Here is a 22,172-nt window from a genome sequence, read left to right as displayed (position 1 = left end):
TTTTATTTTATTTGTTTTATTAAAAATTTTTTTTAATGTTTATTTATTTCTGAGACAGAGAGAGACAGAGCATGAGTGGAGGAGGGGCAGAGAGAGAGGGAGACACAGAATCAGAAGCAAGCTCCAGGCTCTGAGCTGTCAGTGCAGAGCCCAAAGTGGGGCTCGAACCCATGAACCATGAGATCATGACCTGAGGTGAAGTTGGTCGCTCAACCGACCGAGCCACCCAGGTGCTCCAAAACACTTTTCAATTTTCAATTTCAATTGTTCATTGCTGATACATAGAAGGAAATTGACTTCCATATCTATTGATATTTGTTTGGATGCTGGACATTGTGGTTTTACATTGTTTTAGAATTTCAAATTTTTTTTCTGGCAGTTATTTGTGAATTAGTTTGTTACCTTTGAAGTTTATCTTGAAGGTTTATAAGGTTTATATAGGTATATAGTAGTTTTTAGTGTAGGGCTAATTTAGCCCCACTACTAAACAATGACCCTTCTATGTTCTCTTTTGAATGCCCCATGTATTAAGTAAGATCTCCTCACCCTGATGGAAATGCACATGTTTCTCGGTTCTGTATTAGCTCTGCCAAGTCTTTAGCATACGATATTCAGAAATATACTCTGTTTTTTGTATGGCTTGCCATTTGTCCTTTGTATGGCTCTATCAAATTTCATTTTATGCATCCACAGATTGGCACGAAGCCGAAGAATCTAGGAGACTTTAGTGAAGATTTATCGAACTCTTTCTCTTCATTGCTTTCTCATTTCTGGAATTTGTTCTTACAAATTCTACTCACCCTGTTCTCCCCATATTTGTATTTCTGTTTTCTCAATTGCAGGTACCATTAAGTTCTATTTGGAATCCTATCCCTGTGTCATGGTTCAGAAATTCTCTATAAGTAGAAATCCATGGCATTCATATTGTTCGCCTTGTTTCTTTCTCTTCTCTCAGAAATTATAGTCCTGTGCTGCCTTTTGTTCAGCATTTGAAAGCAGTTGTTTCATATATTGTACCATTGTTTTAGTTGTTACTTTAACAGGAAAGAGAAGAAGTCTTGGACTGATTTTTAAAAGTTTGCAGGTAGATATTTTTCTAGCATATTTTTTAAAACTTTGCAGAACAATTCTTTTTAAAAATATGTTTATTTATTTTTGAGAAAGAGAGAGAAAGAGCCAGCACAGAGCCCAACTTCGGGCTCAAACTCACGAACTGTGAGATCATGACCTGAGCTGAAATCAAGAATTAGATGCTTAACCAACTGAGCCACCCAGATGCCCCACAAAATAATTCTTTTTTTTTTTTTTATTTTTTTTTCAACGTTTATTTATTTTTGGGACAGAGAGAGACAGAGCATGAACGGGGGAGGGGCAGAGAGAGAGGGAGACACAGAATCGGAAACAGGCTCCAGGCTCTGAGCCATCAGCCCAGAGCCTGACGCAGGGCTCGAACTCACGGACCGTGAGATCGTGACCTGGCTGAAGTCGGACGCTTAACCGACTGCGCCACCCAGGCACCCCAGTAATTCTTGATTTTGTTGTTTATTTCTAATATATTTATGTGTGTGTGTATTTATATGTACATGGATTCACACACATACAGAGTCTAATATATGTATTTTTCTTGTTAAAATTAGGTTGTTTTCCTGGTTTTCTTTCTTTTTTTTTTTAATCAAAAAAAATTTTTTTTAACATTTCTTCACCTTTGAAAGACAGAGAGAGAGACAGAGTGCGAATGGGGAAGGGGCCGAGAGAGAGGGAGACACAGAATCCAACGCAGGCTCCGGGCTGCAAGCTGTCAGCATGGAGCCCAATGCGGGGCTCGAACTCACAGACCGCAGGATCATGACCTGAGCTGAAGTCGGCCGCCCAACTGACTGAGCCACCCAGGCACCCCTCCTTGTTTTCTTTAATGCTGAAGATCCTTAACTCTACTTAGAACCTGGCATTAAATTTTGTCCCTACTCAGTAACACTCTGTCTCGGTTTATAGTTTTAGATGTTAATGGCCATAAGTTCAACATTCAAATTATCACTATTTTTACTCCACTCTTTTTTTCTCTTCAAAAATTAATTTATCTTCATTTCATATTACTTTTTGTGCCACAACAATGATTATGTTAAAGTAGAAATGACATGAACATTTCTAATTTTTAAATAATCTCTTATAATTTAAGGAGCTTAAACAAATCAACATGCATAACTTTATATTTTAAGATAACGTATTAGTTTTCTAGGGGTACCATAACAAATTACCACAGACTGGATGACTTAAACAACAGATTTATTTTCTCATAGTTCTGGAGGCTAGAAGTCCCAAATCAGAGTTTCAGCAGGATTGGTTTCTTCTGAGGTGTGTGAGGGAAAGATCTGTCCAAGGCCTTTCTCCGTGGCTTGTAGATGGTCATCTTTTCCCTAATCCTTACTTGATCTTCTCTCTATGCATCTCTCTGTCCAAATTTTCGCTCTTTATGAGGACACCAGTCACATTGCATTAATGCCTATCCCAGTGACTTCATTTTAAAGTTGACTACTACTATAAAGGTACTGTTTCGAAATAAGATAATATTCAGAAGAACTGAAGGGTAGGATCTCAACATATGAATTTTTGGGGACACAATTCAACCCACAACGTGTAGTAAATTTTTTCTAATATCTAATTTGTTATTATTAACATTCTAAATTATTAAAGAAGGTTATCAGTTGTCTTTGGGTGGGAAAACTTGCCCTATGCCTACTTCACTGTTTTCTATATTCTAGATAAAAGACATGTATTTAGAAGGTAATATGAAGGGATACCACAGCACAGTGGAAAGAACAAGTGTTTGGAATAGGATAAACTCTGATCAGACATCAGATTCTGCCACAGACTTGTATAACCTTATATAAATTACTTAACCCCATAAGTTTGTTTGCTTCCTTTCTAAAAAGGGATGATTAAAAACTGTACTAGGGTTGTTACGAGGACTAGTTCATAAAGTGCCTAGAAGAAAGTAGTAGCTATCACTTTAAGATAGCCAACAATTTATAGCAGCTGAATTACCTTGGTCTTTCCATTTTCAATAAAAAATTCATTGATCTTGAAGAAAGTTTATGTTCATAGAAGCAGCAGTTTTGTGTAATATTTGACTAATCCATACAATGGATTATATTCTAGATTATGCTACATCTTCCCAATATTACTTGCCTTTCCTATTTCTACTTCTGCTTCTACTCCAGCTATGCTATACCTTGGGGAAGACTTGGTTTGAGTGGAGGATAGATGGACATGTACTGAATAAGGGATATCATCCACGTTGCAGCTGAGTTTTGTGGATACGGTGCACTCAATTTTAATTGGATAAACTTTGAGTAGAAGAACAATCTCCTAAGTATGACCTTGGTCCTTTGTTTCATCCATTATGAGGTGAGAGTCTTTCAAGAACACAGTTTTGCTTACTACACTCAAAGGAACCATCAAAAAGGAAGGAATCAAAGTTAAGGAATCATTAAAAAGGCAGTACACACAGAGGGGCCTGGTAGAGCATTACAGGAGAATAGTGTAATGAGATATGAATGACAAGGATAAGGAAACCTTTGAAGAGTGACATATGACATGGTCAAGAAAGATTTATTTTGGTAATAGTTTATTACTGTTGAATGAAAAATTCCACCTAAAAATTATAATGCAACTTTACTGTTTCTTGGTCACCTGAAATTATTGTGTGATGATTTCATTTTATGATGGAGAAAGTGGGGTCAAAAGAGGTTTAGTGGATAATCTAAGCTCACACGGTGCTAACCTATGGGAAATGCTGGCTGTGGGAAACAGCTTCTTTTAAGCATGATTCAGCACTAAGCAGGGCATGGGAATTTGGTGAATGAATTTTAATATCCCATCTACAAACTCTTAACTGTGGGACTTTACAGATGAGAAAGAGTTCGTGCTGGCTGTGTAAGATCTGGGATATCTCTGTATTATCCGCGAGAAGGGACTTGACAGAGAATGAGAAAGAATGGGGAAGTGAGTTGATACTCTACTTACTCCAAATGATCCTTCTCTTGACATTCTCTCGGTGGCTCCCCAACTCCTTTTTCTTGAGAGCATTCTTTTTTGTGTTGTATCAGCCAAAATGACCCGAATTTTTAACCACATCAAGAAGGATCTTCAAACCAAAATGGCAAGCATTTCCTTGCCTTGTGGATCCAAACCAGTTGTACTAGACAGGAGGAAAATAATCCAGGAGTAGATATTATTGCAGTTTCTTATTCAATCTCCCCGAGTACCTGATCCTCTATCATTTGCCAGAGAGTTAATGAGAGCTGAAATGAAAATTCTTGCTGCTTTTATACGATTTGTTTATGTCCCCTAGAAGCAGAATGAGGTTCTAGTTTTAGGGTAGGTTAAAGAAAAAATATGTCGCATGCTCACACAGTGTGGAGGGAGAAAAGTTATGAACTCTTTCTTTTTAAAGGTGGTACATTGACTACAATCTTAAAAATGTTCTTTGCTGCTCCTAAAGAAACAAAATAATCAGTTGGATAAAGCATTAATTTAAACAAGTGTAGGGGCACAAGTATAGGGTTAAGCATCCGACTCGATTTTGGCTCAGGTCATGATCTCATGGTTTGTGAGTTTGAGCCCGTGTTGGGATCTGCATGGGCAGTGTGGAGCCTGCTTGGGATTTTCTCTCTCTCCCTATCTCTCTGCCCTTCCCTTGCTTGCTCTCTCTCTCAAAATAAAAAATAATAAGAAAATAATTTAAACATTTTAAACAAGTATAACATACTTTATGTTGTTTAATTTGGGAAAATAAAATGCATATAGTGGAGATTTTATATTTCACTGTGTTTCTTTGTGTAAAAATAATGCTCATGAGTATTTGGGATGCGAGAGGGAGTGAGGAAAAGATTTACAGTTGGACTTAATGAGATGAGAAACGTCAGAGGAGATTTCAACTTTCTGCAAAAGACTCAGGCTCTGCTGGCGGGTCAGGTCCCCTCGCTGGGCGTCGCTTAGGTCTTGCTATCGGCTTCTGCACAGGAAGGCTCATTAAAATGTTCTGTTATTCCGAGATCCTCAACTTGAATATTGTTATCTGGACAGTTCTCTGTTTTTTCCTCCGATGGTGGGATCCTGGGCTGCGTCCAGCCAGCGTAGGTCTGTAGTACAGCCAGTATGCACCGAGTGAGAAGCTTAACATTTTCAGTTCTATGACCTTCATGTTTTTAACTGTTAAATCATAATGTCACATTAACATAACATAGAGCTTTATCCTGAATTTTAGCTAATTAAACCATAGAGAATTAGATAAACGGTTACTGTGAAATCATTTTCTTTTCAGTTTAGTAAACTATAATTTTATATTATAGTTATTATATTGTATTATATTATATTATAATTATAATGATGTAATATATTATATTATGTTGTCATAATTCTATATTATGTCCATGAGCAAAGAAGATTTTTATCAACATTTCACTTATGATTGCCAAAATTTCTGGATGCTATATTTGTAGATTTTATGAACTATTTGTGCCTTTGGAAAAAGTTACTATAGTATTTAGATTCATGTCTTTTGCTATAAAGTACCAATTTATTACCTTCATCATTGACTGAAATCACTAAAAAAATCTATTTGAGGAGCGTGACGACCGTTACCCAGAACAATTCCAGAGCTGGAGAAATTTTGGACTCCCATTCACCGAAGATTGTATTTGGAGGTTACACTGTTATTTCCATGATCTTATATTCAGAGCTAATCTCAATATAGTCTATTAAGTTCTGAGGTTGTGCGGATTCTGAATGTTGAATACAGAAACATATTGGCTTAAAGCATCGCTTTAACACCAGTTCAGAATAATTATGAAGAAGTATTGAGCTAATACATATGAATATGCTTTGTAAATGGAAGTAATAATTATTTTATATTAAAATATTGACAGGATTTTATCACTGGCTTATTTATGCTTATCGTTTTTTAGTGATATTTTGCATTTATTTGCAATGAGGGAGTATCCTATAAAAATTTTCTTAGAAAAGCACTTTACCCCCAAACTGTGTATACATTTTTGCAAAAGCTTCAGTCTTTACTTATTCTGTTTGGAAATTTGAATCTGCAATTTTTACTTGATGATGTCTTTTGATTGTAGTTGAAGAGGTTTTATTATTTTTCAGAGAGATGCACTTAGAATTCATTAGTGAATCGATCTAATTAGGTGTGAGGAATGTAGAGAGACATAATCCAAATCAGACTTAAAACAGGGAACTCTTTTAGGTACTCTGCTATTACAAAGATGAAAAAAAATACTATGAAAATAAAAATGTATTAATTTCACTAAACTTCACATTTTAGTCTTGTTTAAAACCTTATTTTGGTATTAGCCATTGAGAAAGGATGTATATAACTTTCCCTTCCTCAATTAGAAAAAAATCCTAACAAATCAGAATAGGTGTTTGATTCACATATTCAACTCAACACAATTTTGAGGCTCAGTTACCCACCTGGAATTGTAATAGGTGCTTGGAAACAACAGTGAAAAATTCACAGCTCTTGAACTTAAGAGATTTATATTCTAGCTGAGAAGGCAAAGATTTATAATCAAGGAGGGACTGTGACAGAAATCTGAAAATCTATATGCAGTGATGGGGAGGAAGTATCATCCCAGTAAGAATTCAGGAATGGGAGAGGGGTTAGGGAAGTCTTTATAGAAGGGATAGTGTTTTAAACAAACCTGGTATTTAAAGAAAGAGGATCTTCCCTCATTATTTTTTTCTGTAATTGTGAAAGTAAAAGCATCAGAATTATTTTTAGAAATCAGCCAGATGTGAGAATCATGGTTTTATTAGAGTGACAAGGGAAAAGCCGAAGTCTGGGGTTCAAAGGCATTTAAGTGGTTAGGCCTTTTGAGATAGGACTCCCTGGAAGGCCTGTGATGGGTGGCTGAGCTGTACAGGGGAGAGTGCTTTGGGGGCAGCTGGTGAGGGAGGTGGGAATGGGGACTGCAGGAGGGAGGGGGGCATCCTCTGTGGGGGGGTGAGTAGGGCCTTCTTTCCTGAGGCCTGGAGGACTGAGGCAGGGACAGCCTTTCTCTCTGCTTTGTTCATTTTGAGCCACTGCTGTTGGCATCTTTTCTTTTTCTGCAAGTGTAATTCAGGGAACTCTGTAGTGAATTTTCTAGATGCATCAGTGATTCCCTAACCTGACTGAGCATTAGGATCACCTGGTGCATTAATTAGTTAATATACAGTGCAATATTGATTTCAGAAGTAGAATTCAGTGATTCCTCATTTATAAACAACACCCAGTGCTCATCACAACAGGTGCCCTTTTTAATACCCATCACCCATCTAACCCATTCCTCACCTACTTCCCTCCATCAACCCTCAGTTTGTTTTCTATCATTGAGTCTCTTGTGGTTTGTTTCCTTCTCTCCCCCCCCCCCCCCGCCCCCATGCTTCCCATCTGTTCATCTGTTTTGTTTTTTAAATTTCACATATGAGGAGGGATACCTGGGTGGCTCAGTCAGTTAAGTGTCTGACTTCAGCTCAGGTCATGATCTCATGGTTCCTGAGTTTGAGGCCTGCATTGGGCTCTCTGCTGTCAGCACAAAGTCCACTTCAGATCTTCTGTTCCCCTCTCTCTTTACCCCTCCCCGCTCACATTTTCTCTCTCTCTCTCTCTCTCAAATATAAACATTAAAAAATAAATTCCACATATGAGTGAAATTGTATGATATTTGTCTTTATCTGATTGACTTATTTCACTTAGCTTAATACATTCTAGCTCCATCCATGTCATTGCAAATGGCAAGATTTCATTCCTTTTGATGGCTAATTTCCAGTATGTATATGTGTGTGTGTATACACACACACACACACACACACACACACACACGCATCTTCTTTATCCATTCAGCAGTCGATGGACATCTGTACTCTCTCCATAGTATGGCTATTGTTGATAATGCTGCTATAAACATTGGGCTGCATGTATGCCTTCAAATCTGTATTTTTGTATCCTTTGGGTGAATACCTAATAGTGCAACTGCTGGATCATAGTGTTGTTCTATTTTTTTTTTTTTTTACATTTATTTATTTTTGAGACACAGAGACAGAGCATGAGCAGGAGAGGAGCAGAGAGTGAGAGACACACAGAATCCGAAGCAGGCTCCAGGCTTTGAGCTGTCAGGACAGGGCCCAACACAGGGCTCGAACCCATGAACCAGGAGATCATGACTTGAGCTGAAGACAGATGCTTAACCAACTGAGCCACCCAGGCACCCCTACTTTTAGTTTTTTGAGGAAACTCCATTCTGTTTTCCAGAGTGGCTGTACCATTTTGCATTCCCACCAACAGTGCAAGAGGGTTCCCTTTCTTCGCATCCTTGCCAACACCTATTTTTCTTGTGTTGTTAATTTCAGCCATTCTGACAGGTGTGAAGTGGTATCTCATCATGGTTTTGATTTGTATTTCCCTGATGATGAGTAGTGTTGAGCATCTTTTCGTGTGTCTGTTAGCCATCTGGATGTCTTCTTTGGAAAAATGTCTTTCACATCTTCTGCCCATTTCTTAACTGGGTTGTTCATTTTTTGGGTGTTGAGTTTGATAAGTTCATTATAGATTTTGGATACTAAAATCATATATGTTAATGCAAATTTCTTTTCCCATTTTGTTGGTTGCCTTTTAGTTTTGTTGATTGTTTTCATTGACCCAGTGAGCTTTTAAAATGTTAAAAACGGGGCGCCTGGGTGGCGCAGTCGGTTAAGCGTCCGACTTCAGCCAGGTCACGATCTCGCGGTCCGGGAGTTCGAGCCCCGCGTCGGGCTCTGGGCTGATGGCTCAGAGCCTGGAGCCTGTTTCCGCTTCTGTGTCTCCCTCTCTCTCTGCCCCTCCCCCGTTCATGCTCTGTCTCTCTCTGTCCCAAAAATAAATAAACGTTGAAAGAAAAAAAAAAAATTTAAAATGTTAAAAACATTTAAAAAATGTTTTTATTTATTTATTTATTTATTTTTGAGAGAGAGAGAGCGAGCAAGAGAGTGAGCGGGGGAGGGGCAGACAGAGAGGGGAACAGAGGATCTGAAGTGGGCTTTGTGCTGATAGCAGTGAGCCCAATGCAGGGCTCGAACCCATGAACCATGACTTGCCCCAACCTGGTGAGCTTTTTAAACATACAGATTCTTGAGTCAATTGCAGATTTATGGAATCTCCAAAGGTGGAATCTAGAAATTCATTTATTTAAAAGGAGTTTTATTGAGATCTAAGTTACATGTCATAAAATTCACCCCTTTAAGCGTAAAATTCAGTGGTTTTTAGTATATTTACAACGTTGTGTAATTAACATTAATTCTCCAACGTTTTCACAACAAATCAATCCCCATTCCTCCTTCCTCCATCCTCTGGCAAATGCAGTAATATGTTTTCTGTCTCTGTTCATTTGCCTATTCTGAACATTTCATATAAATGGCACCATACAATATGGGGCTCTTTGTAACTGATTATACATTCTTCATTCGTACTTTCATGATTTAAAGACACTAGCTCAGTCACTTAAGTAAGTTTGTAGAAGCATAACTTCTTAGGCTGGGCTGATTACATCGTGAACCCCTGGGGTGTGACCAGCATTTCCTAGTCTACATCCTTAAGAGATTTTGATTTAATAGTTCTGAGACTGGCCAGGGAATAAGAATTTTACAGTTTCCCAAGGTACTTTTGAAAACCAGGTGGTTTGGGAGACCACTGTAAGGGATTCTGCAAGTTGCAATAGTTCCATTCAACCCATACCCCACCCCCAGCCACCTCTTTTTATTTTCATCCTACTGCTTCTGTTATGGTTTGGTTTCTTGGCATTTCAGTGGCCTTTTACAAGATCTAACTCCTTTGTGTCCTTTCTCTATTCAGTCCTTCCTCCACACTGCTACCAGGATTATCTTCCTAAAATACAAATTGGATAGTGTCACATCTATGATTAAAAATTCTTTGATGATTTCTTATTTCCTACAAAATGAATCCAAACTTCTTACTATGACCTTTGAGGCTCCTCACAATCTGTCAGTTATCTACTTTTGTCTGCACTCCTGCCACTTGCTGAAAACAATCAAGAGTTCCAGCCACCCAGACTCTTTATTTCCCCCCAACATTTCATGTAACTCTTTGATAATGCTATCGCTTTTCTTGGATTTCTGTCACAGTTGTGGCAGTCTTAGATCTGCAGTGAACCATGCTGTTATTCCATTGGCTTTGGTGGAATAATATGAAAATCAGAGGTGGCTTCTTCAAATAATTTATACTTATGATACAGTTCTTAAATACAAATGATTATATGATGTAAAATTATTGAATCTATCTAAACCAAACCTTCTGGTTAAGGTACAACACCCATACAGGCATATAATTATTTCCTTGGATTAGGGATACAGGGGATTAGTATCTTAATCTCTATGGGGTGTCTGCCATGGTCCATTGGTGGCATTGTAGGACAGATTGCTTTCTTTTTCTCTGGCAGCTGCCGAGGCCATCCGTGTTGGTTGGACTCAGTATGAAGGCTTTCATTAGAGCTTCTGGTCAGAGGCTCAACCTTTCAGCATTAGCGACGGGAAGGAATACTATGCAGTCTTCCAACTGGAGATCTTATGGAGCTATGAAAATAGTAGCACACAGTTTAGTGAACTCACATAGTTTTAGTCATATACAGTAAAACTTTGGACTGCAAGTAATTTGTCCTGTGAGTGTTCTGCAAGACGAGCAAACATTTCTAATAAATTTTAACTTGATAAATGAGCGACGTCTTGCAATATGAGTAGTATGTGATGCTGAATGTCACACGATCACAACTGAGCCACTGGTTCTCATTCTCTCTCTCTCCCTCTCTCCTTCTCTCTCTCTCTCTGTGGGATTGTGAGTGATCATCTCCCATGCTCAGATGTTTGGTCTCAGGCCGCAGTGTTAGGCAGAAATAAGTGATTTTTCGGAACATTGGAAGGTGCCCACAACTGGCACTAGTGTATTTTCTGTCCCTTAAAAGCACCCATGGACCGTCCTTTGCTTTTCCAGACAAGAGTAAGCTTGGAGTGCTTTGCTTCCTTCTATGTCAGGCTGCCTGCAGATACAGACCCTTTGCTGCCTTATTGCCAGTTACATTAAATACAGTATATGACAAGAGTTTATTAATACTGTACTGTAGTCAACATCCATGAGAGCATGTACAATGGCCCTCATGCAGAAGAAGGTTGAAAAGAAAGGCAGTAAGAAGAAGGAGATGATTACAGTGGAAGTTAACAAAGAAATCATCAAGAAGTACGAATGAGGTATGTGAGTGGCTGAAATTGCAAGATATTATAAGAAATCCACATCTGCATCTTGTCTGCAGAGGAGGAGGAGAAAAAAGCGGACGAATCCCTTACTTCAAATGAGATTAGGGAGATATGTAAAATGTGGGAAACAGTGCCAAATTTTGTAGAAAAGCACCACCTGAATAAGGCCGTAGTAGTGTGAGCAATGAATCTATTCAACAACAACGCAATGTCACATTTTCACAAAATCCTCGAAAGGAGGCAAAAACAAATGTCATTGGATAGATTCCTTGTTAACGTTGCAAGAAAAGAAGAAGATTCCATGGGGCCAATAGACAGCAGTGATTTCTGTGAGTGATAGAGAAAGTTGTCCTACACAGTAACCCTCCTCTCTCTTGTCTCCCTCACAGCAGCCACGAAGGTTTTCAAAGTTAAGTGCAGGTTAATTTGTTTATTTTTCTTTATATTTTGTATTTTTTATTATTTTGTATTATATTACAGTATTGTAATCATTTTTAAGTGTTTTTTTCTTACTTTTTTGAGAGAGCATGAGTGGGGAGTGTCAGGGAGAGAGGGGGACGGAAGATCCAAAGCAGACCTGGTGCTGACAAGCTGACAGTAGCAAGCCCAATGTGTGGTTTGAACTCATGAACTATGAGATCATGACCTGAGTCAAAATTGGACGATCAACTGACTGAGCCACCCAGGTATCCCTATTGTAACCATTTTTATATGAATATTTTTGGGTTGTGGAACGAATCATCTGAGTTTCCATTATTTCTTATGGGGAAATTTGCCTTGATATAGAAGTGTTTTGGATTACAAGCATGTTTCTGGAATGAATTATGCTCAAAAACCAAGGTTTTACTGTATACGATTAGTGCCTGTACTGGCTCTGTTGCCCCACTCAACTGGTTGTGGGTTTGACATACATTTGAGTTAGGCAACCCTGACATGTTGATCCTGGATATAATTTGTGTACCACTCCCACCTCCATGGCTATGGTTTTATTTATAGGTACATTGAGCAACCCTGCCATATTGCTTCTGATCAGATGTGGTATCCTGCAGTAGAAACAGGCAGCTTTCAGGACTTTGTGCTGATAAAGTACTGTGTTAGTACTGAGACTTGGGACCATAAATCAGAGTTATAAACATTCGAAATACGTTTCTACTTGTCTAATACATACTCGTGTAGATCTCATGTGTCTGACATCTACATACTCCAAGTCCTCTGGGCTTCTATGATAACCCTTTCTTTTAACTGCTTGAATTCCCATCTGGCAGACTGAGAGATCTGACCTCTATCCTTTATGTTACCCAGAACCACCTTTCCTCAGCATATTTGGAAAAGGTGGGGTAAGGCATACTGTTAATTGTTTGCCAATGTTCACATCCTCTCCCTCTGGGTAAATTATTCTTCTTTGCTCTGTTGAAGAAGAATATCTTTGTCATATGGCTTGCTTTGGTTAATAAAATATAAGAGGAAATGATGTGTGTCACTTCCTATTGCTTTGCCGCACTCCTTTCTCTCTGCCAGGAGATTACTATTGATGTTCCAAGTAGTGACTACTCTGTCTGATGATCCCAGCCTGAAGATGATGAAATGTGAAGAATGGCCCTTGCTTAGCCAATCCACAGTGAACTCCAGCCCAGGCAAGAAATAAACCTTTGTTCTTCTAGGAGACCGGATAACTTAGGTGTTTATTATCATAGCATGCCCTACGATCTAAAACAATGCCTAGCATTTGGCGGGTGTTCATTAAATACTTGATGAATGAATGAACTTGAGCAAGGTACTTTCCAGGTGTCTCAAACTGGTATACTAAAACTGTCTTCTCATCTTCAGTGTGGTCCTGGACTAGTGAATAATAGAAATACACTATTGTCTTAAAGCAACAGTGTCTAAAAGACATTTCAGGGGGACAAAAACATTATTTCAAGTTGAAGGACACGTGCATATAATATAGAATAGAGCACAAATCTCACAGGAATTTTTAAGGGAAAAATACAAGTCTTCCAAGAATTTTCATGACAGTATGGGGTACTGCTTCAAGCTATGTTCCCAAGACCCCTTGGAGATGTTTGAGAAGCTTTGATAATCGCCGAGTCTCTGTTTTCTCTTCTCTGAAATACTTCCTGGCTGGAGACCTCACTGCCACCATCTCTAAGATGGCCATGACCCTGATCAGCGGGCTCAGTGGCTGCTGCAGGTGCGAGCAGATTGCTGCCAACCAGCGGTGCAAGGGCATCGCAGACTGCATCGTGCGCATCCCCAAGGAGCAGGGCGTGCTGCCCTGACCTGGCCAATGTCATCCGCTACTTCCCCACACACGCCCTCAACCTGGCCTTCCGGGATAAGTACAGCCAGATCTTCCTGGAGGGGGGAGGGGCGTGGACAAGCGCACGCACTTCTGGAGTTATTTTGCCGGTGATCTGGCTTCAGGTGGGGCACCTGGAGCCACCTCCCTCTGCCTCATTCCCCGACACCCCCCCCCCCCCCCCCTCACCCCGCTGGATTTTGCCAGAATCCAAGTGGCAGCCGACATGGGGAAGTCTGAGCAGGAGTTCAAAGGCCTGGGGGACTGTCTGGTAAAGATGACCAGGCTCCGGGGCCTGGATCACGGCTTCAGTGTCTCGGGGCAGGGCATTACCATCGTCCACCCGGCGGCCTACTTCGGCGTGTACGACCCAGCCAAAGGCATGCTCCCGGGCCCCAGGAACACCCCCAGACCGTGACAGCCGCGGCAGGTGGGCTCTCCTGCCCCTTCAACACCGTGCAGCTGCGGGTGATGATGCGGTGGGGCACAAAGGAGCTGACGTTACATACGAGGGGACCCTCGACTGCTGGTGGAAACCTTCCATGACGAAGGGGGCAAAACCTTATTCAAGGGCACATGGTCCAATGTCCTGGGGGCCAGGGTGCGCCTTTGTGCTGGTTCTGTACGCGAGCTGAAGAAAGTCATAGCGGTGTGCTTCCCAGACACGGGGACCAAGGCCATCACGTAGAATACTTATGTTAGGGACCACTGATATTCGAGAAATTCCAGTGTCCTTGCCCGGCCAGATCACGTATAGAGGACTGGGGAAGGTTCTAAAAGGAGCTCTTTGCGATGGACCATTGGCACCAGATTCCATGTATTGGTTGTGGAGGCTGGGGGTGGGAAGGGGATTTAGGACCTCTTCGTGAGTCCACAGGCAGTTCCGCCACACTGACCCTAGAGTCCAGGTGCTTGTGGGACCTTAGTTGTGTTTAAGCACTTAATTTAAAAATCATGTCTCCGTTTGTACTTAAGCACTGTTCTCTTTTGCACAGCTGAATGTTTGCAATTATGTTTCATGTCCAGCATTCTCCTGCAAAACCATAAAAACTGGGACACAGAGAAAAAACAAAACAAAAGAAAACAAAACTGTTGTTTGGACAAGAGTAGGCAGAGGGTCTTTCAGGGGGGCTCCGTGGTGTAAGCAGCCTTGACCTGGGAGTGCATCCTTGGGCTCCAGTGAACATAGGGCTCTGTCAAGTCACTTAATCCACTAGAACCTCAGACTCAGGAAAAGATGTGCTTACACAGTTGCTGTCTGTCCCACTGGACTTTTATTTTTGAGGAATAATATATTTGAAAGTACTTTGAAAATCACTAAGCTTTATCATTCCAATTAAAAATTGATAGGGAATTTTTGCAGTCTTTTCAAATTTCAAGATTTTATTTATGTTATAATTCCACTGGGTGGCAGTATTTCACTTGTACTCTACTATAATTCTATAGTTTGTATATAATCTCAGGAAAAAAAAAAGAATTTAATCACAATCTCATTATCTCCCCAACTTATCTTTCCACTTTCTCCTCCTGTGTACTCCCTATCTCCCGAAAGAATTCTGAGAAACAGTCACCATTCATTTAAAAAAGATTTAATGACATAAATGTGAGGACAGTCACCGTAAGAGAGAGGTTTGTCCAGAACTTCTGCTTCATTTGGGAGGAAGTGTTAGATAGCTTAATTTTGTTCAGATGTAAGCAAATTACTTTGATGTAGGTAATTAAAACCAGTTGAAAATCACCTATAAAAATCTTGCCACTGGCTTTTTTGTGAATGCTTTAACAATGATTTTTTTTTTTTTTTAATAAACTCATTTGGACATTTTTGACTGATATTATCATGGATGCTTGCTTATTTTATTCTGTGTATCATAAGATCATAAAGTTGTTGTGCAGATTCCTTTGATGTCTATGACGTGTTTGAGAAACACTTTATCATGGTTCCATATCAGTTAACTTTGTGTCAGAATTTCTTAGAGAATCAATTCTACAAGATAAGTTAAATAAGACAAGTACCCTTATAAATCTTGGTAAGTGATTCCTTGGTGACTTCTGTTAATATTGAGGCTTCAATGTAAGTGGCAGGCTAGGTCTCCTGGAGTAGTCTTGTTCTGTAGCATGGAAAAAGTAAAAATTCTTTAGCAACATGGTGGAATGCTAGTTTTCACTTGTAAAGAGACCGTCAATATGATTTTTATACGTCTGCAAAGACTACACTCTGTGTACAAGCGAAAGCAGCTAGGTGCTTTGGAAAAATTAGGCTGTTGAAAAGCTGTTTATAAAACTTGATGTCGATAGAGAAATCTTCATTTTTAAATGGTGATTCTTGATGTTTAATTTAAATTTTGTGCCAAATAGATCTTTGCTGTTTTCAGGGAGGAAAAAAAAAAAGAATAAGTTAAAAAAATATTTATGTCTAAAGTTGAATTGATATGTTAATGAAAATTTCATCTCTTTCTCTGATGGCCATAATTATAAAGCACAATTCCTTTTTCCACTATACATAATAATGATAAGCTGTATGCACTATGTGCATGAGCATTTAAAAACATTTTTTGAGGGGCACCTGGTAGCTCAGTCAGGCGTCTGACAGGCTCAGGTCAGATCTCACAGCTCATGAGTTCGAGCCCCGCGTCAGGATCTGTGCTGACAACTCAGAGCCTGGAGCCTGCTTCTGATTCTGTGCCTCTCCCCTGCTCATGCTCTGTCTCTCTCTCTCTGTCTCTCTGTCTCTCTCTCAAAAATAAATAAACATTAATTTTTTTTTTATTTTGAGGAAGATTATTCATAGCTTTTCACTGATTCTCAAAGGGACTTATGACTCACAAAAAGATAAAAAAAAAAAAACCCACCTTGATATTTCGCCATCATTACATATTTTTAAGGAGCTTTAAAATTGCTTTAGAAGTCTTACCTCATCAAATAATAATCCTCATTTGTACAAGGGGAAAAATGGAGGAATGTTGCATCTTAGTTTCAGTAAAGAATTTTAGAAAAATTTCCCAATTTTTTTGCCTGCAAATTGGAAAATGACTGGCTGGCTAATAGACAAGTTAGGTGGATTCACGCTAGTTGAACAGCTGACTGATGAACCAGTAGAACATCAGGGTGAGTGCAAGTGGCTTTTTACAAGTCACTTTTTTCTAGATCCTTTCCTGCTAAATCTTTATATCAGTAATTTAGGACTCATGCTTATCGAGTTTCCTGGTAAGAGATGAACTGGGCAAGATAGTAGCTATTTTGTTTGAGAGAAGCAGTATTCAAAATTTGAAGTCCCCAAAGTAGGAATAAACCCAACAAGAAGAAAATAAAAGTCAAGTCTTATATTTGCACCAATGAGCTATTTTTAAACAGAGAGAACTAAGAGAAATTTGCCTTGGGAACAATTCAAAGTGAAAAGATTTGGATGTTTCAATTAGTTTTAGTTTTAGGGAGAAGCTGGCATGATTTGGGCAGAAATTGGTCAGCATTTATAAACTAGGTGGGTTGTTGAAAAACTCAGTGGTCCTGTCTTTGGAACACATGAGCCCATGTGGAGTCACTGTTACTATAGTTTTGTCTTGAAACATATAGGTCTGGACAAAGCTGTTGTTAAAACGATACGAGCTTCTTTTCGGGGTACATCTGTTTTGTAAGTCAGCCTACAGTTTGCAAACTGACAAGAAGGACTGGAAGGGATATGAGAGGAATAGTAGTTAAGAATTCTTACTGAACACCAGCTGTGGTAGGTCCTATGTTAAATCCTTTGAATGGATTATCTAATGGAATTCTCTCATAACAACCCTGTGAAGGAGCTGGTACCAGGATTCCTTTTTCACAAATGAGACAATGGAGGCACAGATTGCTTAAAGGGATTTCTCATTCCTGTTTACAGATGGTAAATTCATATAACTTGGAATGGAGTCCCCGTCTGGATCATGAGCCCATGCATTTAACTGTTCTAATATACTGCCTTCCAGAAGAGGAGTATTATGGAGCCAACAGGGGAAAGATTAAACAGAGAGTGGTCACTATCTTTAAATGCTATAGGCAGGTAAAGAAAGATAAAAAATGAATCTGACAGGAGATGACTTCATTTCAAGTCTTTTTAGTGGAGTGTTGAGGGCAGATGTCAAATTGTAGTGCCCTGAAGATTGAATATTGAAGAAGGGTATATTTGGTGAGGACAGGGCTAGTTAGGGGAAAGAGAAGGTTATAAGAGATGATGGCAGGGCAGCCCACAGGAAAGCTGGAAGAGGAGGGATGGGGAAGGTGTATGGCTAGAAGGAGGAGGAGATTTTGTGTTACAGCAAAGAGGTTCTACGAACCAAACATATCAAGAACTGGACAAACAGACTGTTCCTCTCTCTCTCTCTGTCTTTTGGGCAATTTTCAAGTTTGTAAAGTGCATTAAAATGCTTTCAGTTTTACTGTTGGTTTATTTAAAAATACTTTACAATTGAAATGTAATGCATTGGGTACTTTTGAATAAAATCAAGTAGAGACACGTGATACCTAAACCAACGTGGTTCCTTTTCCAAAATGGTTTGCTGGGAAAAGATGACATACATGCTCAAGCCCATCACAGCCACTATCAGTGGCCTAATTAGCATTTGTCTCCCATGCTTTGTCTGATTTGTCTTGAGCGCACTGGGATGAATCATTAGTGCTTTAATCTGTGTGGTTCTCTTATCCCCCCAGGGCTAGCAGTTGGTCTCAGGAATGCTGTGTCATCTAGTTCTGGTGAATGAGATGCAAGAAGTTTTTTAGGTGTGGTTCCCAGGAGAGCTCTCACTTTTCCCATGAAAAGGAACCTAGGTCCCTCCCCCTTTTTATGACTGGGAAGTGGAGTGTCCGTCCGGAAGTGATGCCTAGGGGTCAGCCTATGAACATGAGGTGACAAGTATGACAACAAGGTCAATGTGTGAAGGGTGGCAAAGCGGAACAGTCAAAAAGCACTTGGTATTACATCACTTCTGGGCTGCCTGGCTTTATGCCTCTTATTATGAGAGGGATAGACCTGTATTTGTTGAAGTCCCTGTTGGTCGAATTTTCTGTTGCTTGGAATCAGACAAAGTCCGGAGACCAGCAAAACCCTTCTTCAACTATTTCTTAATACAGACGTAGTTTATGTTTATAGCTATGGTAACTTCTAAGATAATGTCTCTGATTGGCCCTCTTTTATTTTTTACAGCCTGTAATATCTCACTAATATCACATTGAAAACACTGTGGTTTATCAATTTCAGAAACAATTTTGTCTTTAAAAATTACATTTGACCACTCTATTTGCTATTTCAGTTAGCTGTACATGTCTAGTTTCTTTCCAGTAACTAGAGTCATGCCTGCATGATGTTTGCATCAACTCCGTAATATCAAAAAATACTTTTTCTGTGGAGGAAAGCAAAACACAAAGCCACTAGAGATGGTTCTCACTTCAGAACTAGATCAGGGAATACTTTATTAAACCATTTGATTGACACTCTAGAAAATCTTAATTGAAGAGAGATTTTTAGGCCAAACATTTACTTACTATGGAACCGCTAAAATGCATGTCTGCTTGGTTAGGAGGAGGTTAAATGTAAAATAATCCTCAATGTTCTTCAGAGTCCTGGGGTGAATATGATTATTTTGTGTTCTTTGCATCTAAATGTTCACACTCTTGAGATGTGCCTTCTAGGGAAGGTTATCACCTTCTGCCTCAACATTATTTGTCTTAAAGTACACGAGGTGGCCCAGGAGCTTTTGTAGTGGGCATGGAGCTATGAAAAACAAAGGGGTGAAATCTGGTCGGAAGCATATTCTTCTATATAGGGAGTCTAATACTAATATAGATGCTTCCTCTATTTTTAGAGTGACTTGGATTTGTGTTCAGATGATGAAACACGATAAAATTTCTACTCAATTCTGGGAGTGCTATGGTGAGAAAAATTGACCTGCCAATTTACAAACAGCAAAAGTCTAGACACTACCATAAAAATTGTTTAAATGACAGTGGGAAAATCAACATTAAAAATTATTAGAGCAATTAAGAAAAAATTTATTAAGCACATGAATAAGCATCTCTGCATGTGACACAGAAAGTAAATGCAATATCCAGAAAATATATCCAATTATGCAGAGATGGAGCATTTTAATATGCTGATCTGCTTGTTTAATCCCTTGAGTCAAGGCATAATTAGCTACCAAAAGATTTTATCACTTCAAATCAGATGGTCAAATCTTTTGGCTTTGCTCTAGACTATCATCACATGAATGAATTATTAATAATTCAGTCTTATGCTTTGAGTCAAGCCTATTAATAACAATCTTAGTTTTAGATTTTCCCTAAAAATTTTATAAGAAGGAGAGCTCTGTTATTATATTTAAATTTAAATGGAAGTATAATTGCCTGGTTATGCCATTGTTTGGGATACTTTTCAAGAGAGGCTTCAATCCTTGAGATGCTTCCCATTTTGAAATGTGTGTATCATCATGAATCCCTAATTAGTGTAAATCTTCTGCATTAGAAAAAAATCTGAGTTCTTAACTAATGGCTAGAGAAGTGGTAGTTCTGTTCTCTGCTTTTTCAAGTCAGTTGTTTTACTGTGCTTACTTTAGAATTTGGTAAGTAGGATCAACCCCCTGAGTCTATATTGTGTTGTCACTCTACCCACTGGAATAAACAGATTTGTTGCTGTTATCTACTTCCTGCTTTGAATCATACTCATTCATACATTGCTGTCCTCTCTGTTATGTATCCAGAACATACCCTATTGTCAGTCACAACTTGAGAGCCGTCCCCTCCATTGCAAACCCTTTCTTGGTAATTCTGGCCCACACGGATACAGCCGTCTCCACTTTTCAGTCTTCCATATCCGTGTACACATCATAAATCTATCATAGTTTTCTTTCCCAGTGGGCCAGTTGCCCATTAAAATATATCTTAACATAACATTTCAGTCACCATACATTGAAAATCGCATTGGAAAAGAAGCCTATTTGCCATTCTTGAATATTTCGTTTATGTGTTAGTATTTTGTCATATGGTTTTACAATTATTTTCATAATTTAAGGTAGCTTTGTTTCATTCACTAATTGCTTTGTGTAACTTTTGTGTAACTAACAAGGGTTCATTCATCGGGAATCATGTTTTAAATTTCATTTTTCAACCTCAGTTTACCACAGAGCTGGATACATAAGCTCTCAATAATACTTGGGTATGTATTAAACTCTAGGATATTTCTTGGGTATGAATGCATTAGTCTGCTCATGCTGCTATTGCAAAATATTCTAGATTGGTGGCTTAAACGACAGAGGTTTATTTTCTCACGGTTCTGGAAGCTGAAAGTCCCAGATCAGAGAGCCATCAAATTCGGTTTCTGGTGAGAACACTTTTTCTGGCTTGCAGTTGGCTGCCTTCTCACTGTATCCTCACACTGCCTTTCCCCTATATGTGCATGGAGAGAGATCTCGGGTGTCTCTTCCCCTTTTTGTAAAGACACGAGTCCTATTGGTTTAAGATCTCACCCTTATGATCTCATTTAACCTTATTTACCTCCTTAAAGGCTCTATATCTAGATACAGCCCGCATTAGGGTTTTAGAAATTCCACATACAAATTTGGGGGAAACATAATTTAGTTCATAACAAGGAGCTCTTAAATTATTAGTAAATATTTTAAGAAAATAACTATTGAATTTTTCTTTTTCTGTAAGTTCTTTTTTTTTTTCTGTTATATTTCTTCAACCTAGCTTGATGTAAGCCTCCATTTCACCTATATTTTTCTATAATCATGGAAGTTTTCCCTTGTAATGTTTTCTGCTTTCTATGGCTTGGCAGGTGTTAACTTTTTTCCTTAAAGTCTTAGCTGGAACTGGTCAAGACTCTTCTGGGAGTGTTACCTAAAAGGTCCCCCCCTGAAGGCTTGGCAGGGAGTGGGTCCAAGGCTGAGCTTTGTTAATCACTCCTGCTGCTCCCCTTTTCTGTATACCTCAAGCTCACCTTGAAGGGACCAACACATCATACCCACCTACTAAACAACTGTCTCAAGGACTTTTGTTGATAATCTCATAGGATTGGAAGCATATAGGAATGGTCTTAAGTCTGATTATTAGTGAGGCCAGATCTATTATGTGCAGAGGTTAGGGATGAGCCTGCTGACGTCTTAGTGTGAGTGGCTCATTTTTGACTAGAAGGAATGGACAGGTTTGTATGTCCAGATATACAGAAAGGATGATATTGATGTACCCCACATTTCAACTTACTATTTGCCATAAAAATAGGAATCATAATTAATCCTCAGTTTTCTACTTTGAAAGACAGTCACACACACAAGTGCATACATGCACATGTGCCCACGTGTGCACACACACACACATACATACATACCTGAGCCAGATGTTTGACTCATTACCATAATCATCCTGTCACATTTGATATTTTCTTTCTTGGTTCTCCAAACTCTAGCCTCCTTAACAAATAGCATTTTCATATCTCTAAGTCTAACTCCTGTTTTTTATCATGGCTAAGTGGGCCACTTTTTTGTGTTTGGAGTTATCATTTTTAATCAAAACCCTTGGAGCTCTTTCCTGAATTTGTTGGATTGCTTTTTACTGGATTTTT

At 39.1% G+C, this 22,172-nt stretch overlaps 1 protein-coding gene and 1 pseudogene across 3 annotated transcripts in view; both read left to right on the top strand.

Moving 5' to 3' along the window:
- EPM2A (EPM2A glucan phosphatase, laforin) overlaps nucleotides 1-22,172 on the top strand; it is a 163,945-nt gene that overhangs the window by 64,464 nt on the left and 77,309 nt on the right. The window lies entirely within an intron of this gene.
- On the top strand, nucleotides 13,305-14,496 carry LOC125165572 (ADP/ATP translocase 3-like; annotated as a pseudogene).

Source organism: Prionailurus viverrinus, chromosome B2, assembly GCF_022837055.1.
Source record: "Prionailurus viverrinus isolate Anna chromosome B2, UM_Priviv_1.0, whole genome shotgun sequence".
Taxonomy (NCBI): domain Eukaryota; kingdom Metazoa; phylum Chordata; class Mammalia; order Carnivora; family Felidae; genus Prionailurus; species Prionailurus viverrinus.
Note: the sequence above shows the minus strand (reverse complement) of the source record. Positions and strands in the feature narration are given on the sequence as shown.